Here is a 19670-nt window from a genome sequence, read left to right on the forward strand (position 1 = left end):
ATGGAAAATTCAATACCTTACCTCATGTGATGCATCACAGTCTAAACACTGCAATACAAAAATATTGTAAAAAATGAGACCAACAGGTGGCATGGTATAGTTAAGGTAGCTAGACTCCCATGTGGCCAACTGTAGTTCGAGTCCTGTACCCAGTGGCTTGAAAATCACATCAGGTGTGTGTGTGTGTGTATGTGTGTGTGTGTGTGTTGTGTGTGTGTGTGTGTGCCTGAAATCCCAGGAGCAGAATGGAGAAGGGATTATGGTATTGCCAATGCCACTGGAGGGGGTTTCTCATTGTCCCTCTCTCTGTCTCTCTACGGTGAGCACATATGCCCTATGGCAAAAATATATACATGTATCACATATATATTATACATAAAAGAAATATGATATATATTATATAAGACATGTGGTATATATTATATATATTATATAAAAGATTATACATATTATACAAGATTCATATTTATATAAATAGATGTTTATATATATACATATATATATATATGTACATATATAAAAAGATTACCTTCAGGCTATGAGTATAAGGTATACATGAAACATAAATTAATTTCAGGTTTAGATTGAGTCCCATCTCCAAGATATATCATCATGTGTATGCAAATATACTAAAAAAAAATCTAAAATTTGAAATGTTTCTGATGACAAGCTTTTTAGACAAGGGATATTTACCTATACAACCATTACAGAAAACAATGTGGAGCTTCCTCTAAAATCAGGACTACTATATATGATCCAGAAATCCTGCTTCTGTGTCTATCCAAAGAAATAAAAACAGTATGTCAAAGAGATATCTGCACAACCCTATTCAGTGCATTATTCACAATAGCCAAGATATAGAATCAACTGTAATGTAAGCAAACAGACAGATGTAAAATAAAGCACAGTATGTGTACACAGTGAAATAATATCCGGCCTTGGAAAATAAAATCCTGTCATTTACATCACCATGGATAAACCATGGAGACATTATGCTTAGTGAAATAAGCCAGGCATAGATGACCAACACTGCATGATTTCGCGGACAGGTGGAATTAGAACAGTGTTTTCCAGGGACTGGGGAAGCATGTGAGGCATGGGGAAATGTTGGTCGAAGGGTGCAAGATTAAGTTAGAGAGGAGGACATTTATTGTATAGCGTAGTGACTATAGTTAATAATGCTCTGCATACTTGGAAATTGCTAAGAATATATTTTAAATGTTCTCATTACAAAAAAAAAATGTTAAGGATGCCAGATGAGGGATATTTCAGTTTGATTTAATCACACCACCGTATACATGTTTGCCAAAATATCACACCATACACTATAAATGCATATTTTTTTTGTCAATTAAAAAAATAATAAATAGGAACCAGCAGGAGGCATAGTGATTAAGATACAGGACTTCCACTGATTGACTATGGTTCAAGTCCCAGACCTAGTGGCTTGAAACTCATTCTGGGCACGTGTGTGTATGTGCTCAAAATTCCAGGAAGAAAATGGAGGAGAAGAGATTACAGCATGGCCATTCCCCCTGGGGGTATTTCTCACTTTCTCTCTCTCTGTTTCTCTATGAGTGCATGAGCCCTATAGCAAAAGTCTCTGAAAAAAAAATAATAAAAGCCAAAACTCCTAAAAATTCCCAGAAAAGGACCATGACGAAGAAGAAATCTTATAGGGCATGTATCGTAAGGATTTCTGCTCTGGTAGTGTGTGTGTGTGTGTGTGTGTGTGTGTGTGTGTGTGTCCTTAAATACACCCCAAGTGGGCCCTCTGTAAAAAATCCCCTGGCCATCTTCTGAGATTTCTGTATCTACACTCTGGTGGGTAGCCATTATCCTCACAGTCACATCTGCAGTGGGCTTTGTGGAGTACACTCTCTTGAAGGCTGCTAAGGCTCATTCAGATCCCGAAGCTACTGTGTTTTCTGCTGCTTGAAAAAGGCTAGTACACGTACAGAGAAGGATTAAGCTGACAGACAGAAACATACAACAGGGCAGGTCTTGATAGATTTTTAGTTTCTGCTTCCAGTTGTTCTTAGATCCCCAACAAACCCCTCTCTTCTCCTTAGATTTGCTCCAGTTCCATGAGATACCCAATACATCACTGACAACCAAGAGTCTCACTCCTACAATTCTTTAATTGAAGAATTTGATGGTTTAATGAACCCACCCATCAAAGTCATTTCATTCCATGTGACAGGCACTTGCATACTTCAGCCTGTTCTGAAGTTCCAAAAATTTCTCCCTTTCTCATTTCTTTAAACAACACCTATTACACATCATGAAGGCAAAAATCAAGTGTGGTGGCTGATTTAAAGACAGATGTGTTTACTTAATAGAGATAGAAAATGAAAATGGATCATAATGCGGTGGCTTCTGGGTACTGGGATCATGCTCTAGAAGGACAAGTTTGTATTAGTACTAAAAATACCCACCACAAAGTCCAAAGGGTTAAGCAAAATGTGATATATACTTACAATAGAATATTATATTATTCATTCTTTTTTTTTTTTTGAGAGGTTTTTGCTATAGGGCACATGTGCTCGTCAGAAAGACAGAGAGAGACAGGGAGACGGAAAGCGAGAAATCATCCCTCAGGGGGGGATGGCCACACCGCAATCCCTTCTCCATTCTCCTAGGGGTCTTAGGCAAGCACACACACACGCACCCGGCATGAGTTTAAGCCACCAGGTCCGGGACTCGAACCGTGGTTGACTACATGGGAGTCCAGTGACATAGCCATTACACCAACCGCTGGTCCCAGAATATTATTCATCCTGATGAAAGATGGAAATCCTGTCACATGCTGCAATAAAGACAAACCTTGAGGATGTTATGCTGAGTGAAATAAGCCAGCATGAAAGGGTAAATACTATATGATTCCCTCAAACGAAGTCTCAGAGTAGACAAACTCACAGAGACAGGAAGTAGAGTGATGGTTCCAGGGGCTGGAGGAGGGAGGAAGGAGAGTAGTTTAATGAGTACAGAGTGTCAGTTTGGAAAGATGAAGAGTTTTGCAGATGATGGTGATGGTTACACAACAATGTAAATGCACTCAACATTACTGAACTGTACATTTAAAATGATTAAGATGATGTATCTTATGCGTATTTTACCACAATGAAAAAATTAGAAGGTGAGACCAATGTTGCAGAATCTTGCTGTTGTTAGAAAACAAATGTATTTGTTGATAAGTTGGTCTAGATACTAGACCAGATCACCTTTCAAACTAAATGTTTAAAAATGTGATGACAGCTGTTATTTAAGAGAGTGCTTCTTAACTCTTTGCCCATCATGATAAACATAAAAAAATAATTCCATTTTGGGTAGGTGGGGGTAACTGGACGGGCCTGCTTGAGGTTGGTCATTGCTGGGGGACGCTGGCTACATCCCCTTGACCTGCCAGCCAAGGTCTATCTTGGCCAGGCAGTCACCTGTTCGCGGCACACCACCTAAGAGGATCCCCTTTACAAGGTTTGTTCAAATGACAGTCACTTGGTCAAAGGGCTTCATTCCAAAGCTGACAAAGCAAGTTTGTATTAGCCGTAGTTCCAAAAATCGAGCAGTTTTGATCTGGTTGTTGTTTTAGAACCTGCGATATTATTTGCAAACCTTGAGCATCAGAGGCCACGTGTACTTAATAGCAGCTGATTTAGCCATTATTAGCTGGTCCGTCTATGGTAGCTGAGGAATGCTTGATTGAAAATAAGAATAAATGGGCCAGCTGATAGCATGGCTGGGTCCCACCTGCTGGACTGCGCAGTCCGAGTCCTGGACTCAGTGACTTGAAAAGCATGCCAGGCATGTGTGTGCACGTTCATGCCCATAGTCTCAAAAGAAGAAATTGAGGAGGAGGGATTACAGAGCAACCATCCCCCAAAGGGGATGTTGTTTCACTTTCCCACTCTGTTTCTCTCTAGCAAGCAAACACACCTTCTAGCAAATTAAAATAAATAAATAAATGAGAATAAGCGTTAGTTGTATATTAATGTAGGTAAGGCACAACTATAAGACCCTGAGAGATATTTTTAACATTCCATATTACTTTTTGATATAAATATAAATATTAATTGCTTTAGTAAGAATTATTTTTCCCTTTCTAATTGTCCATAAAACCTAATGAAATAGTTTATTCTAACCTGGAGATGGCATTTCTGAAGCCATTTAACATGGAAAATGGATCGCTTAAATAGATGAATAGCATCGTGGACACAGTGAATTACAAATAATAAAAAAGAATTTCCTAGTTAGTTATCCTAATAACTCTTAGTCCAGTGTCCCATGCCATTCTTAGACTATGTCTTGGCTTTTTAAAAAAAATGTCCTTGTAGGCATAAATGTTTATTTGAGATTGTTAGTTTTGACAGATTAAAGGTGATACTTCCCCAGGAAAGGAGGCAGGGGTGACCTCCCCTCCCCTTGAATCTGGGTGAGCTTGTGACTCATGTGGCCAGAAGAGATACTGTATTATCTAACACTGGGTTAGAAGTCTTGTCCTCAAAGAAATCCTGCTTTCTCAGTTCTAAGGATCAAGCCAACCTACGAACTGTGATATAGCCAGATAGAATGGAGAAAATAGCACAGATGGTGTTAACCTATGCTAAGTATAAGATAGATAGTTCTTGTGGTGGTATAGTAGACTCCTGCATGGCCAACTGCGGTTCAATTCCCACACCTGGTAGCTTGAAACTTGTGCTGGGTGTGTGTATGTGTGTGCCAAAATCTGGTGAGGATAATGGAGGAGAAGGGACTGTGGCTTGGCCACCTCCACTGGGGAGTGATTTCTCAGTTTCTCTCCCTCTGTCTCTGCCTCTGACAAGCACATGTACCCTATAACAAAAATTTAAAAAAAAATTAAAAATAAAAATCATTCACAGGACAAGATTGATTAAAATGATACTTAGCTAAGGACATAAATTGCTAAGAAAATTATGTTGTCAACACTTGTTTTATTTTTTTGCCATCCTGGTCATAATAGTCATGAAATCTCAAAGCATTACAGAATTGAAAGAATCTTTACAAGGACAACATTTATATCCTATTTTGTAAGACTTCTAGGCTTTTTTTTTTTTTTTTAGTAAGTTCTTCCTTTAATTATTTTTTAAAAATTTTTTATACATTTAATTACATTATTTAGCTTACAAAGTGAACATTTCAATATGTGAACATTTCTCCCCAGTCCTGTTGATCAAAATATCTTCAACCGATAACACCACACCTCTCCATCCCGTCAATGCTCTGCTTCAGTATCCCTCCTCCAAATGTCCTTCCTTAGGCCCCACTCCTCCACACACACCACATCTGGCATTCACACCCTTCTCTTGTGTTTGTACAACCTTTAGTCAAGACTTCTAAGGCTTCTAAGTCATGTGTAATTACCATGATCGAATATTGAAGAGTTCTGGGAAATGATTCTAAGATTATGACAGTTAGCAATAGAGTAACTTGCATCAAATTTCAAATTATTTTAAAAGGCTTAGATCCCTTAAGATGTAAACAAATTTTAGAGCAACTAAAAATGATTCTTACTCTCCAGAGAGTAGTGAGCAAGGCAAACAAAGACATAAATCAACAGATAATAGCCATAGAAACATTTATAGGCTCTTTAACATTATGTAGAGGGGAAGTGATTTAAGTTCTCATTGATACTAGTGTCAGAGTAAAGACTAGGATTCAGGTTACAGTCATGTTCTTTTTCCTAAACTGTACCGTGCCCATACATCACACAGCTCTTACAGAAACCCATAAGATACACAGACATTTGAGAAATAAACAACTGCACACATGTAATATGAGGCCAGCCCCATAGCCTAGTGGTTAAGAAAGCCAGATCCTACATGGTCAACTGCACAGTTGGAATCCTGGACAAAGTGATTCGAAAAACACACCAGACACATGTACATGCATGCTCAAAATTCTGACAGGTTAAAGAAATGGAGGAGAAGGGTTTGTGGCATGACCAGGACCCATTAGGGGATGCTTTCTCCCTCTCCTGCTCTCCTTGTGTGTCTCTCTCTAGTTAGCATACACACCCTATAGCAATAATAAAAAATAATCTAAAAAATCATGTAATATGATGAGCTCACTGCTATGATTATTTGCTAAAGCTTAACTGAAACACTGGTTTGAGCATCTGGAGTCATGGGACATGCTGCCTTTCTTTGTTGTTCAATGGCTTCTAGACATTAGAAAGCTGAAGGAAAGATAGCAATACCTTTTCTGTACTCTGGGCTCCATTTCATTTCTGGTTCCTATTTTGCTGTCTGCACATTAGGATCTGTGAAGTCTTGAAAAGTAAATCTCAAAGAAAACACGAGGACCCAAGGTTGGTCCTGTAAAGATGTATTCATTGACTGGAGGACATTACTTTCCACTCTTTGTTCAATTCACTTTGAAATATCAATAGCACGCTTTTCAAAGCTTACTCAATAATAGGCTTCTATGAAAATGTAAATTCATGACCACATCTAGTAGAACAAAGATGTGTTAGAGGCGAGAGGTGAGAGGTTCATTGTGTGTATTATAAAGCTTAGAAACACCAAGTGTTTTCACTGAAGAGCTGCAAAATCTCCAAAGTCAACATGAGCCAGCAGGTAATATACTGAGCCTGATCAACTCTGGACCCAACAGCCAAGATCAAGGCTATTTACTGATAGGAGCAGACCTTGAACAGTATTTACCAAGGTCTATTTTTTTTTTTTAAGCACTGCAACTATTTGGGAACATTTACTGCACTTTCTCATAGCCTTGATCTTTTGTGTATTGTGTTTATGTTTATTTTAAAATTCTATAGTCTTAGGTGTATAAAATCTAGTTAAATGGTATTTTTAAAACCTGAAATGCTCTAGCCAGAGTCTCATTAAGAATAAAATTCAAACTATTCTGTCATAAATGGGGAACATGCTATCTAGTACTCCTAAGAAAGGCAAATCCTATCGAATGATCTCACACCCCAAGATTTTCTACTGAAAATCTCAGTTGGCTTGGCTCAGAGGCTAAGTTTACAATTAGAGCAGAAAATAATTAACTGACTCTCTATAATAGAGAGAGAATTCGAAATTTCAGGAAACATCTAGATGGTCCCCAAATGGAACTTAGGGCTGGGTTGTTGGAAGGACTTTTGAAAATAACAATGATGAGTATTATAATACAGTTGTAATATTTCTTTCTCCTCTCACTGTAATGCCCTTTTATTAAAGTTAGCTGCCAATAGAAAGAAATCCTTATGTGCAGAATTATGTTTTTCTTTGGGCTTTGCTTTGTGGGATGAGGACAAGGTGAGTGCAGAAACCACAAAGGTCCCTAAGTTGACTATCTCTTTCAATGTAGTCTGAATAGGAACTACATGTGAAGGACAGTGCAATGACTGTCCATAAAGGAAACTAATTAAGTAGAAGCAAGGAGTTTCAGGCAAGGATGCTCATAAAAACTAAGTCTTTTGAGAATGAAGAGGAATGCTGGGAAGAGTTTTAAACTTCCATTGGACATGGAATGACAGGGCCAATCTTATCAAGGATTTAGGATGAAGAAAATCCACAGCTACTTCTGGTAGAATTGCCTCATCTGTTTGCCTGTCTTTCCCTCTGGGGGAAGGAGTGCAGTTAACATATATTTAAATGTCTTGACATAACTCTTAATTTTTCCAACCTTGGAAGATATTATTTTTAATTTTTTCCTTTTTCATAGCAGAGCATGAGTAGGTGAGGAAAAGAGATAAAAGAGCACCCTCCAGGTCTGATCACACTGCAATCTACCTCCTTCAATCTTCCAGTTCCACAGACTTGCATGTGATCCTGGTGTGTTTCAGGTTGGCTGTGGATGCATATGGGATCCAGTTTCTCTTGAGGAGTGCATTACCACTGTGCTACAGAGCTGGCCTGTAGTTCATTTTACAAATGAAGACACTAGAGCTCTAAGTGATTTTCTATAGCCACCCAGGAATGAACAGCTGAGAGTTAACTTAGATCGGTGTGATTCCAGGGCAACATTTATTACCCTAGGTTACATGGAAATGACATGGATAGGCCCTCCTGGAATCAATGAAAGCACACTTATACTGATGTTTGGTGACGATGATCTAAAAGCTTGATTTGCCATATAATAGTAACTCTGACTATATATCGATCTATGCGTTCACATCCTTAAATAAATAAGTAGGAAATTCAGAGTTAATTACTGTTACTAGATCATTTATCTTTCAATGCTGATTCTTCACTGGAGACAGTTTTCTTCGGTGAATTTTTTTTGAAAAATAGAATGTTCTGCCTTTTCCAGATGTTGGAGGGATTAGTAACTAAGACTATATAATGAAAATATGACAAAGCAATTATCATCGAGAAATAAGGGGTGAGTGGTAGAAAATGACACATAAGTTACAATCTGAGAGAGTCAAATTAGGGAAAAGTAACAGAGTAAGTTAGATGGAAATTAATATGGATGACATTCGATTTTAATCACAATCGAGCAACTGAGCCATTTGAAGATCAAAAATCACAATGAGGATTTGGAATTTAGTTAGAGAAAACCTTATCATGGCTGCTTCTGACAAGTGTGGGTGACAGAAGTCAGAGCCAAAACTGCAGAGAATTGGAGAGAATAGCTGGGGCAACTGAAGCACATAGGCAAACACATCAAAGAAAAACTGTGGCTCACACTCTATTGGGAAGCAAGGTGAAGGAGCTGAGGAGACGTCAAAAGTTTGTAGAAAAATGCAATTAAAACATAAATTTATTTTGGTGCAATATTTTTGAAATCCATGGGCAGTTTTTTTTTTTAATAATATGCATTTTCCATGAGCTTTCCAAATACTTCTGTTTTGAAGAACAGATGCATACAGACATTCAGAGAGACATGCTTTTCCCTTGTATTCCTCTGTTAGTACTGAAAAAGATGTATACACACATGTATGCATGTATATGTTGTGTACATGTATGTATAAATGTGCACATACACATTTATATGTGTATATACATATATATGTGCATCTCTCTATATATACACATATACACATTTGCACACATACATATGCACACAAGGGGACTTTGAAAAGTTCATGAGAAAAAGGGAGTTGAAGTATGAGTTTATTTTGATGCAAAAAATTTTGAAATCCATGCATAACTTTTTTTGCATTTATTTATTATTATTTATACATTCAATTGATATACATAATTTAGACTGTAAAGAGACTTTACACAGCATGACATACACCCCAGTCTAGTCCAGTTGGGAGTACTATATACATCCTCATCAACAGATAATAAACCATATCTGTGACCCACAAATGTTTGTCTCTATTTTTTCCCCAAATTCTTTTTCCTATGCTCTTCCCCTCCTACACTCTCCTTAAACTTTGTCTCTACTACCCATAACAATTTTCAATGCTTTTATGTCCTCCAGTCTTTCAGTCTCTACTACAGAGTGCAGACAGTTGGTATATGTTAAGTGGAGACATTCAATGTCTCTCTTTCATAGCCTGACTTGCTTCACAGCAACAAATCCCTTCATATTTGCCCACTTTCTATCAAATTCCAGGGCCTTGTTTTTTATGGCTAAATAGTATCCCATGGAGTGTATGCGCCACACTTTTTCAACCCATTTATCCATTTGCAGACATTTGGGTTGATTCCATGTCTTAGCAATCGTGAATAATGCTGCAATAAATATAGTTGTGCAAGCGCTTTTCCAATTGAGCATCCTCCTATCCTTTGGGTAGATACCCAGGAATGGAATTGCTGGATCACATGATATTTCTATTTGAAGGTCTTTAAGAAACCTCCATATTCTTCTCCACAGTGGCTGGACCAATTTACATCCCCACCAACAATGTAGGAGTGCTCCCCTTTCACCACTCCCCTCTAGCACTTATCACTTTTGAAAATTTATTTTACCATTTTTTATTTTCTTAATCTTTGCCATTCTGACTGGGGTTAGGTAGTATCTCAGTGTAGTTTTGATCTGCATCTCCCTATTGATGAGGGATATTGGACATTTTTTCATATGCTTTTTGCCTATTCATATGTCTTTTTTAGAGAGTTGTTTATTCAGCTCATTTTTCCATTTTTAATTGGGTTAATAATTTTATTCCAGGTAAGCCACTTGAGTTCCCCGTGTATTTTGGTTATCAGTCCCTTATTTGAGGCACAGTTAACAAAAATTCTTTCCCATTCCAAGGGTTGTCAATTCACCACTAATTATGATAACCTTTGCTGTGCAGAAACTTCTTAATCTGATGTAAGCCCATCTATTTTGGGGATTTTCTGTGCTTTGGGAATCTTATTTAAGAAGTCTTTGCCTACTCCAATGTCTCCCAGAGTTTCCCCAGCATTTTCCACCAGTAGTTTTATAAAAATTTTTCCAGCACCATTTGCTAAAGATGTTTTCCTTTTCACACTGGATTGACTGGTACTCTTTGTTAGGCTATATGTTTTGGGGTTTATTTCTGGGGTTTCTACTCTGTTCCATTGGTCCTCATGTCTGTTTTTGAGCCAATATCCATGCTGTTTTGATTATTACAGCTTTGTAATATATTTTGGGGTTATGAAGTGAGATGCCACCCACTTCTCTTCTTGTACAGGATGGCTTTGGCAATATGAGGTCTTGTATGATTCTGGAAAAATTGTATGATGGTTTTTTTCTAGATCTGTGAAGAACGTCTCTTGTAATTTTACAGGGATTGCATTAAATATGTAGATTGATTTGGGCAGGACTACCATTTTGATTGCATTAATTCTGCCAATCCAGGAGCATTGACTGTACTTCCACTTTTTTGTATCCTTTTCGATTTCCTTTTAAGATTTTCATAATTTTCCTTACAGAGATCTTTGACTTCCTTGGTTAGTTTTATTCCTAGGTATCTTATACTTCTTGTGACTATGGTAAATGGGATTACTTTCTTCAGTTCTATCTATCTCTGCTTGTTGTTTGTATATAAAATGCTATGGATTTTTGTAAGGTAATTTTGTATCCTGCCACCTTACTATTGTGTGCATTTATTACTTCAAGAAGTTTTTTCATCGATACTATTGGGTCTTCTATGTACACAGTCATGTCATCTGCAAAGGAAGGAACCCTTCCAAATTTATTCTATAAAGTCATGTTCCTGATTCCCAAAACGGATAAAGATATGACAAAAAAGGAAAACTACAAACTATATCTCTAATAAATATAGATGCAAAAATTCTCAACAAGATACTTGCTTTTTTCATAATGTGTATTTTTCCCTGAGCTTTTTAAAGTTCTTGAGTATGTGTGTGGGATGTGTCTGGGGTGGGGGGGGGTGTATCTATATCTATTGCTATGCAGATTGAGAAAAAGAAAATAGACAAATAAAAGCAGACAAGATTTTAGGAAATGAAACATTAGTTGGTAGGAAGTTATTAAGAGTCAATAAAAAAGATTTTGTCATAAATGAAGAGTTACAATGTGACAAAATGGTAGGATTGCTGAATTTTTTTAATTGATAAAAATGCCTAAATAAGAGAATGATTCTGTAAGAGAGGCACTCAATGGCCTAAATACAAACAACAAAGGGTAATTTCACACTGAGGTCTCACAGTACACAGAGAACAAAGGCGCAAAGGCTGAAAGAAGAATGAAATCAAGTGCAAGCTTAAAACAATGAAGAACAAAGAGGAGATAAAAAAGAATTAAAAACAGAAGATAAGTCAATCTGTCAGATACTAATGGGAAAAGTGCAGAATTTAGTTGTTAAAATTCTGCATTATCTCATGGTATTTCCAGCATTAGGTATAGTAAGATGAGGTAACTAAGGCATTGGGTTTAATGCTTCAACCTAATAGCAGTTGGTCAATGAAGTTAGGCCTTAAACCCAAACCTGTCTCCAAAGCCTATACTCTACTATCAGTTAAAATTTTGTGTTAATGATCATTAACATTATTTGGAGACATTTTTACTTTAGTAAGTATTTAAAAAGGAACCTTTAAACATAGCCCAAAATATCACATTTCAACAAATTAATAATAATTTTCAATAAACCTAGTTCACAAACTGCTCTTCAAATGTCATCTACAGCTGGTCTATCCAAGTTAGGATGCAGGCCAACTCATGCAACCCTGGCTGCATCCCTTACCTCTCTTTCAATCTTCCAAGAGTCTTTTCATAACCTGCTCTGGCCTGTAAAGTATTTCACATGCTGATTTGTCGGATTCTTTCTTTGTGGTAGCATTTATTCTTCTCTGCTTTTCCCATAAACTGAAATTTGCATCTAGATTCTTGACAGTTTCAAGTTAAACATTTAGCCAAGAGTATATCATAAGCAGTTATTTAAGAGACAAATAATACCTGTCTATTCTAACTTTCAGGTGCTAAGTCTGGCCAATGAATTAGGGCAGGGTCACGTTATTTTCCATTGTACCATTTTAGCCTCATTTCTTCTCTGACATTTTCGGTTATGATTTCCCTCTTGCGATAAGAATGTATATTTTTTCAGATGTTGCTTGGGTCAACCAAATACAAAAATCACTTCCCTATCAATTAATCAATCACGTAATAATTTTAACACAAACTGGTAACCTTTGTCTGAATCAGTGATTTTGTCAGAGGCTGAAAAATGGTGATTAAATATCTACTTGTTATTACCTACATTTATTAGCTGGCATTCTGATACTGATAAGTAAGTACAGCTTATCAACTAGGACTTATCAACTAGAACTACTGATTTCTCAGAAATAAAGGCTGAACTATCGTAGAAAGTGGATGAATGTTTATAAAAGCCACATGTCATAGAACAATGTTTGATCAACGGGAGACTTCATATACAGTGGTGGTCCCATAAGACCATGGTGGAGCTGAAAAATTCTTATTGCTTAGGGACTTCATAGCCATCATAATGCTTACTGTAACTACTTTATAAACTTTAATTTTTTAAATTTAGCCATCATAATGTAGTGCAATGCACTGTTCACATGTCTGTGGTGATGCTGGTGTACACAAGCCTGCTGTGCTGCCAGGTGTGTAAAGGTACAGGTCCTGCAGAAGGCATTGCCATAGGAGATGGCAACTCCATATGTGTTATTGTTCTCCTTCCAACAGGAGAACATGCAGACAAGGAAAAACAGTGGTACTGATGACCCTACCCCTGTGTAGGCTTAAGCATGTTAGTCTTAGTTTGTAACAAAAATGTTTTAAAAGTCAAAAATAAAAATAATAACATTTAAAAATAGAAAACACTTATAGAATTAAGCTATGAAGAAATAGAGGAGCTAGGTGTGGTGGCACATGCCTGTAATTCCAGCTACTGGGGAGGCTGAAGGAGGAGGATCATGAGTGGGAGTCCAGCCTGGGAAATATAGTGAGACCTTCTTTGAAAAGCAAAAAAGCAAAAAAAAAGATTTGGGCAGTTCTACAATGTGTTCATGTTTTAAGCTAAACGTTATAACAGGAGAGTCAAAAGCTTTAAAAAATTTAAAGTTTATAAAGTAGTTACAGTAAGCTAAATTTGTTATTGAAGAAACTAAATAAATTTAGCATTGCCTAAATGTCCAGTGTTTATAAAGTCTATGAAGTAATTAAGGAGAAAAATAAAGAGACAAGACATTTATGGGACAGACATGATTATTTGCTGATGATAACATGTATAGTATCCTCACCAGGATCAGATAAATTCACTTTACAAGCTAAGTGATATATAGTGATTGAATGTGTAAAATAAATAGAAATAAAAAAATAAGTTCTACAGTAGTGTACAGTAATGTTTTAGCCCTTCACATTTACTCACTGACTTGCCCAGAGAAACCCAGTGTCCTACCCAGGTGTTTCATTTTCTGTCCTTTATATCATATTTTCACTGTTCCTTTTCTATGTTTATATGTATTTAGATACACAAATACCATTGTGTTTTAATTGCCTCTGGTGCTTAGTGCAGCACGTGCTGGGCAGATTTGTAGCCTAGGAGGTTATCATACCATTTACCCCGAGTCTGTAGTAGGCTGTTCCACCTAGGTTTGTGTAAATACGCTGTCATGTTTGAACAGTGGCATAATCACCTACCATGCATTTTGCACAACATATCCCTGTCAGTAAGTGAAGCATGTCTGGATTTTCCTCTGCTTCTCTATCTCAAAAGTATGGAGTTAGTTTAATGCCACTTCAAATGGTGACCAAAAGGTTTTTATGACTTATTCAAGAGTCATGATGGACCTACGGATTTTCATAGACCCAACATTTCAGTTACCTGTAATCTTGACCCTCAAGTGGTGCCAAATTAGGTGAGTAGCATCAAATTGTCTTTATACCCTTTTAATATGATTCCATTGGTCTTGGAATATTTCCCTACTTTTGATCACAAGGTAATTTGGGCTCACCCTGGTTTACCCGTCACAAACCCGGAACCAGCCACTTTTTCAAGGAGACCAGCTTAGACAATATAGTGAGGCCTTATTTTTAGTAAGGAATAAGGCTACAGACCAACATTTGGGTTTGAAATGGTAAGGAAAAGGAGCACTTTTTTTTTTTTTAAGTTTATTTATTTCTTCTGAGAGAGGGAAAACAGAAAGAAATAGTTACCACCAACAGAGCAGATCCCTCAAGCTAAGATTCTCTCCCTACTCCCAGTCTGTCAGTACCACAGGCTTAGACACATGCATATGCCTGGCATGCACAGGGAGGCTTCAGGACATAAACTTGGGACCCTCCCATATGGCCTCAGCTTTGAAAATACCATGATGTGCCACTATTGCTGGCCAGTATTTTTATTTTTAAATAAACTGTAATCGTACAGTAAATCTGTTTTCTAACTTGACTGTTATTATTGTGAATATTTTTCAATATTAAATATTCTATGGGATTTTTTTTTTAACAGAGAGAGCATGAGAGAGACAGAGCATATGTGGGAAAAGTAGGGACAGGGAGAGAAACATTTTTGATAAGGTCTCATGCTGTGAGTCTCTGCCCCAGCCTCTCAGTTAGTTAGGATTACTGGGGCATGCTACCATATCTGGCCTATTTACACTGATCCAGGATCCAAACCTGAACCACCAGTGTAGCCCAGACTCGGGCAGTGGTGTACTATCACTTGCACAACTGCAACTGGGCCTCTACAGGACACTTTATAATGACTGGATAATGTTCAATGAAGGTAACTCAGTTTTTGCTCTTAGATATGTGTAGTTAGACTCTGATATACTTCCTTTGTCTTTTTTTGTTTTAGAGAGAGATTTTTATTATAGGGTGCTTTTTCTGTCTCGCTGGAGAGAAAAAGAAAGACACAGAGAGACAGAAAACGAGAAATTAACCCCCGGGGGGATGGCCACCCTACAATCCTTTTTCTTCCATTCTCTTCTCAGGATCTTGGGCACACACACACACACACACACACACATGATCAGTGTGAGTTTTAAGACACTGGGTTCAGGACTTGAACTGCGGTTGACTACGTGGGAGTCCAGAGATGTAACCATTATGCCATCTGCTGGTCCCTTGATATATTTCTTTAAAAACAAACAAATAAAGAACTATTACATTAGGCCTAGGAAAACTGTAGGAGTTTGAAAAAATTTTCATGGACTTTAACCCATTTATGAATGAATGCTATCCTTTTCTAACTATTACACAGGTCTTATTAGACTAAAAATGTTTTCAATAACGAATTCTTAACTCTTATCAGAAAACCACTCTAATAGGAAGGGGATCACCATGACCCACACAGCTGAACATGTTTTCTGAGTGTGTGTGTGTGTGTGTGTGTGTGTGTGTGTATGTGACAGGGGGGGTAGGGGTTATGGATTAGACATAAACATAAAAATAAATACACAAAGGCATACAAGTACGGAAAAGCGGGGATTAGGTGGTTTGGACCTCTCTGATGGAGACAGCTGTGGGCCAGAACTGGTCCCAGGTTTATTCTTTTGAACAGCAGAAAATAGGGAAGGGGAAGAGGAATACAAAACAAGTTGTTTTTAGATGTTAATTGGCTAAAGATGCAAAGACACCTGGCACCATATAGTTCTAGGGAAGTTTTTTTCTGATCTTATTGGGCAAATTTTGATTAAATGTGACTTCCTTTAGATCCATACTGCTCTGTAGTTTCACTAACAATGTTATTCACATGTAAATGGTGCTCATTGCTCTGCAAATTACTACTCATGGAACAGCATTTCTGCATGTGTCTGAAGGTTACCATGCTTGTTTAGATTGGCCACATTCCACATATGCCTCTTTTTCTTTTTCTAATTTGAGTCTGTGGAGCTGGATGGCTGTTGCAAGGAGCTCTTGCCAGGTGATTAGCAGGAAAATGCACATAAGCAAGATTATCGACACAGCAATTGCCAAGAAATACCATAAGGAATGGTGAAGCATGTTAAAAGGATCAGTGCCTCTGTAAAGGGGTTTTTAGAATGATATATATCCATATTAACTAGAATTCTTGATTTTTAGTAACTTTAACCTTTAGCATGTATTAGTAGCTTATGAACATGAATAAGCTACTGTAACAAAAACCTGTTTAAAAAATTTTTGATTGTAGAACTGAACAGTTTTATTAAACTAGCCCCAAATTGTTAATTTTTATAAAATTTAAAAGACCCAAAATAGGGAATATTAAAGTACGTTAACTTAATAATGAGAGCTATAAGGATTCAGGAAGAACTAGATTGCCATTTAGGCTTTCTGTGAGTTTATGTTTAATATTGGATTTGCAACTTTTCATATTATATTAATTTTTAATTTAGGTGTACAGCATTGTTTATTAAATAGATTGTGATAGGCAATTTGATTTAGATTAATCTCATAGAATTTATTCAAATTACAGATCTTTTCTGGGGGGGACGAGCGGGTTTTGCTATAGGGTGTGTGTGCTCACCAGAAAGACAGAGAGAGAGAGAGAGAGACAGAAAGTGAGAAATCACCTCCCAGGGAGGATGGCCATGCTGCAATTCCTTCTCCTCTATTCTCCTCTTGGGATCTTGGGCATGCATGCATACGTGCCCGGCATGAGTTTAATCCACCGGGTCTGGGACTTGAACCACGGTCGACTACATGGGAGTCCAGTGACGTAGCCATCATACCACCTGCTGGTCCTGAAATTACAGATTTTAACAATTTATTTTTTAATCTTATTTAGTAGGCCAGGAAGTACTATATGGCTTAACAATTGTGATATAGGCTACTAAGAATATAATTTTGTAAACCACTTTTTATTTACAGTAAATTTCAGTTTTGTTCAATGGTTAGCTTAGAAGATTAGAACACCAATTAGTTTTTCTATAAAAAATGAAAATTTTTACCTACTTAAATGATTAGATTATCAGAAACTGTATTTGTAAGAGTACATCTTTTTTCCATCCTCTTTTTGAATTTTTTTAAAAGACATGACACGACAAGATTATAGCAAAAAGACAAGTTTATATTTGCAAAAAGCTTTTAAAATGGTATTAAATAAAGCAATTCCCATGGAAAATAAGACTTGAACTAACCGTAGTTAACATTCTGACAAGAATTTACAATTGATAAAGAAATTTGGCTTTATTTGTTTTTGTTTTTTTTTTTTTGGAGAGGTTTTTTTTACTATAGGGCGCGTGCGCTCGCCAGACAGACAGAGACATAGAGACAGAAAGCGAGAAATCACCCCCCAGGGGGGATGGTCACGCTGCAATCCCTTCTCCTCCATTCTCCTCTCGGGATCTTGGGCACACACGCACGCGCGCCCGACGTGAGTTTTAAGCCATTGGGTCCGGGACATGAACCGCAGTCGACTACATGGGAGTCCAGCGACATAGCCATTACACTAACTGCTGGTTCCCAATTTGGTTTTATTTGTGACATTCACCAGTTTAACATAACCTGTAACATGCCTGATAAATATCACATCATAGTTTCCTAGGAATTTTAAATTATCTTGGAATATGAAATATATATAAGTACAGAACATATATATATATGTACAAATATATGAATGACTTATCTATACATATAACTTAAATATAATGTAAAAAAATTAAAATTTGTAGATTTGACAATGATTCTCATATCATATAATATATTAAAATAAGCCTGACTGGTTTAACATTTGTCTTTTGGATGTTTCAGGGTCCCTCTGTAAACATCCAATTTTGAGATAAAAGAACTCAATTTATAATTTGATTTTGGGAAAATCTTGTCAAAGATAGCAAAAGCTTAAATATTTAACTGTAGAAAATGAAAGTTAAATGTGTCAAGCACCTTAGTGATGAAAAAGGTTAACTCAGGGTTAGTTGGCATTAAAACCCAAACCAGAATACATGGCAGACTACAGTAGTCAGATAGGACTTTCGGAGATAAACAAAACAACCCAAAGACTAATATATGAATTACATATAAAATTTTTCTTTTCAAGGTTTTGTTATTATCACCTTTAGTTATAATTTTTGTAACTGAACCTTAAGAGAACCAAAAATTGAACTTTAGGAAAGTCAGTCTTATTAAACAGCACTTAAAACCTTTTTTTTTTTTGGTTATATTTCTTGATTATCTGTGAGGAACAAAATATTAAAGAAGATCATACATTAATCCATTTTTCCTATTGGTCAGATATTTATCATGTAACATACAATGCATAATACTTATATACATATATATATATATATATATGCTGATTCATATTTTCAGTCTTATTAAATTAAACATGATGTCACCAGAGCAGTAAAACCATGAACAAAATATATGTCAAAAATTATGAAGATTTTTACTTATTAACCTTTTTCTTTTAATTGATTTATTTTTAAAAAGAATTATTTATGTAATTTTATTTTATTATTATTATAATTATTTTATTTAACCACAGAGACAGAGAGATAAAAAGAGAGAGAGGGAAAGTGAAAAGGCATGCCACTAGGTCCAGGTCTTGAACCACAGTTGGCCAAGTGGGAGTCTGATGTCTTTAACTACCACGGCACTTTCCAGCTCCTCTTTTACTATATTTGAAGACAGCTGATTTGTCAAAGATTTTAAGTCGCATCAACTTGAAAAGCATTTAAATTAATTTATATGAGCACTTTTTTTATAAATCAAATTGAGTGGAATTTCTTAAGGACTTTTATCACATAGACATACAACATATAGTATGTAACATGACATATCACATATATGCATACACACAAGTACACATGCAAAGAGATTTTAAAACAATCTCTAAGTCAGTTTTAAGAGAAAATGCATAGGGGCTGGCAGGTGACATAATTCTTAAAGGTGCTGGACTCCCACATGGCTGACCATGGTTCAAGTCCCAGACCTGGTAACTTGCTTTCTCATTTTTTCTCTCACTCTGCCTTTTACTGGTCAAATTAAAATAAATAAATGAAGTTAAATAAAATTATTCTTTGGGACCAGCAGTTAGTGTAATGGCTATGTCACTGGACTCCCATGTAGTCGACTGCTGTTCGAGTCCTGGACCCGGTGGCTTAAACTCACACCAGGTGCATGTGCATGCGTGCCCAAGATCCCGAGAGGAGAATGGAAGAGAAGGGATTGCAACATGGCCATCCCCCCAGGTGGGTGAGTTCTTGCTTTCTGTCTCTCTGTCTCTCTCTGTCTTTCTGGCAAGAGCAGGCACCCTATAACAAAAACCTCTCAAAAGAAAAAAGTTTCTAGAGCTAAAAAACAAAACAAAACAAAACAAAAAAAAACTTGCAAAAAAATTATTCTTTAAAAAAAGAGAGAGAAAACACACAATGGGA

This window comes from Tupaia chinensis, unplaced genomic scaffold (genome assembly GCF_000334495.1).
Source record: "Tupaia chinensis unplaced genomic scaffold, TupChi_1.0 Scaffold000046_3, whole genome shotgun sequence".
Taxonomy (NCBI): domain Eukaryota; kingdom Metazoa; phylum Chordata; class Mammalia; order Scandentia; family Tupaiidae; genus Tupaia; species Tupaia belangeri.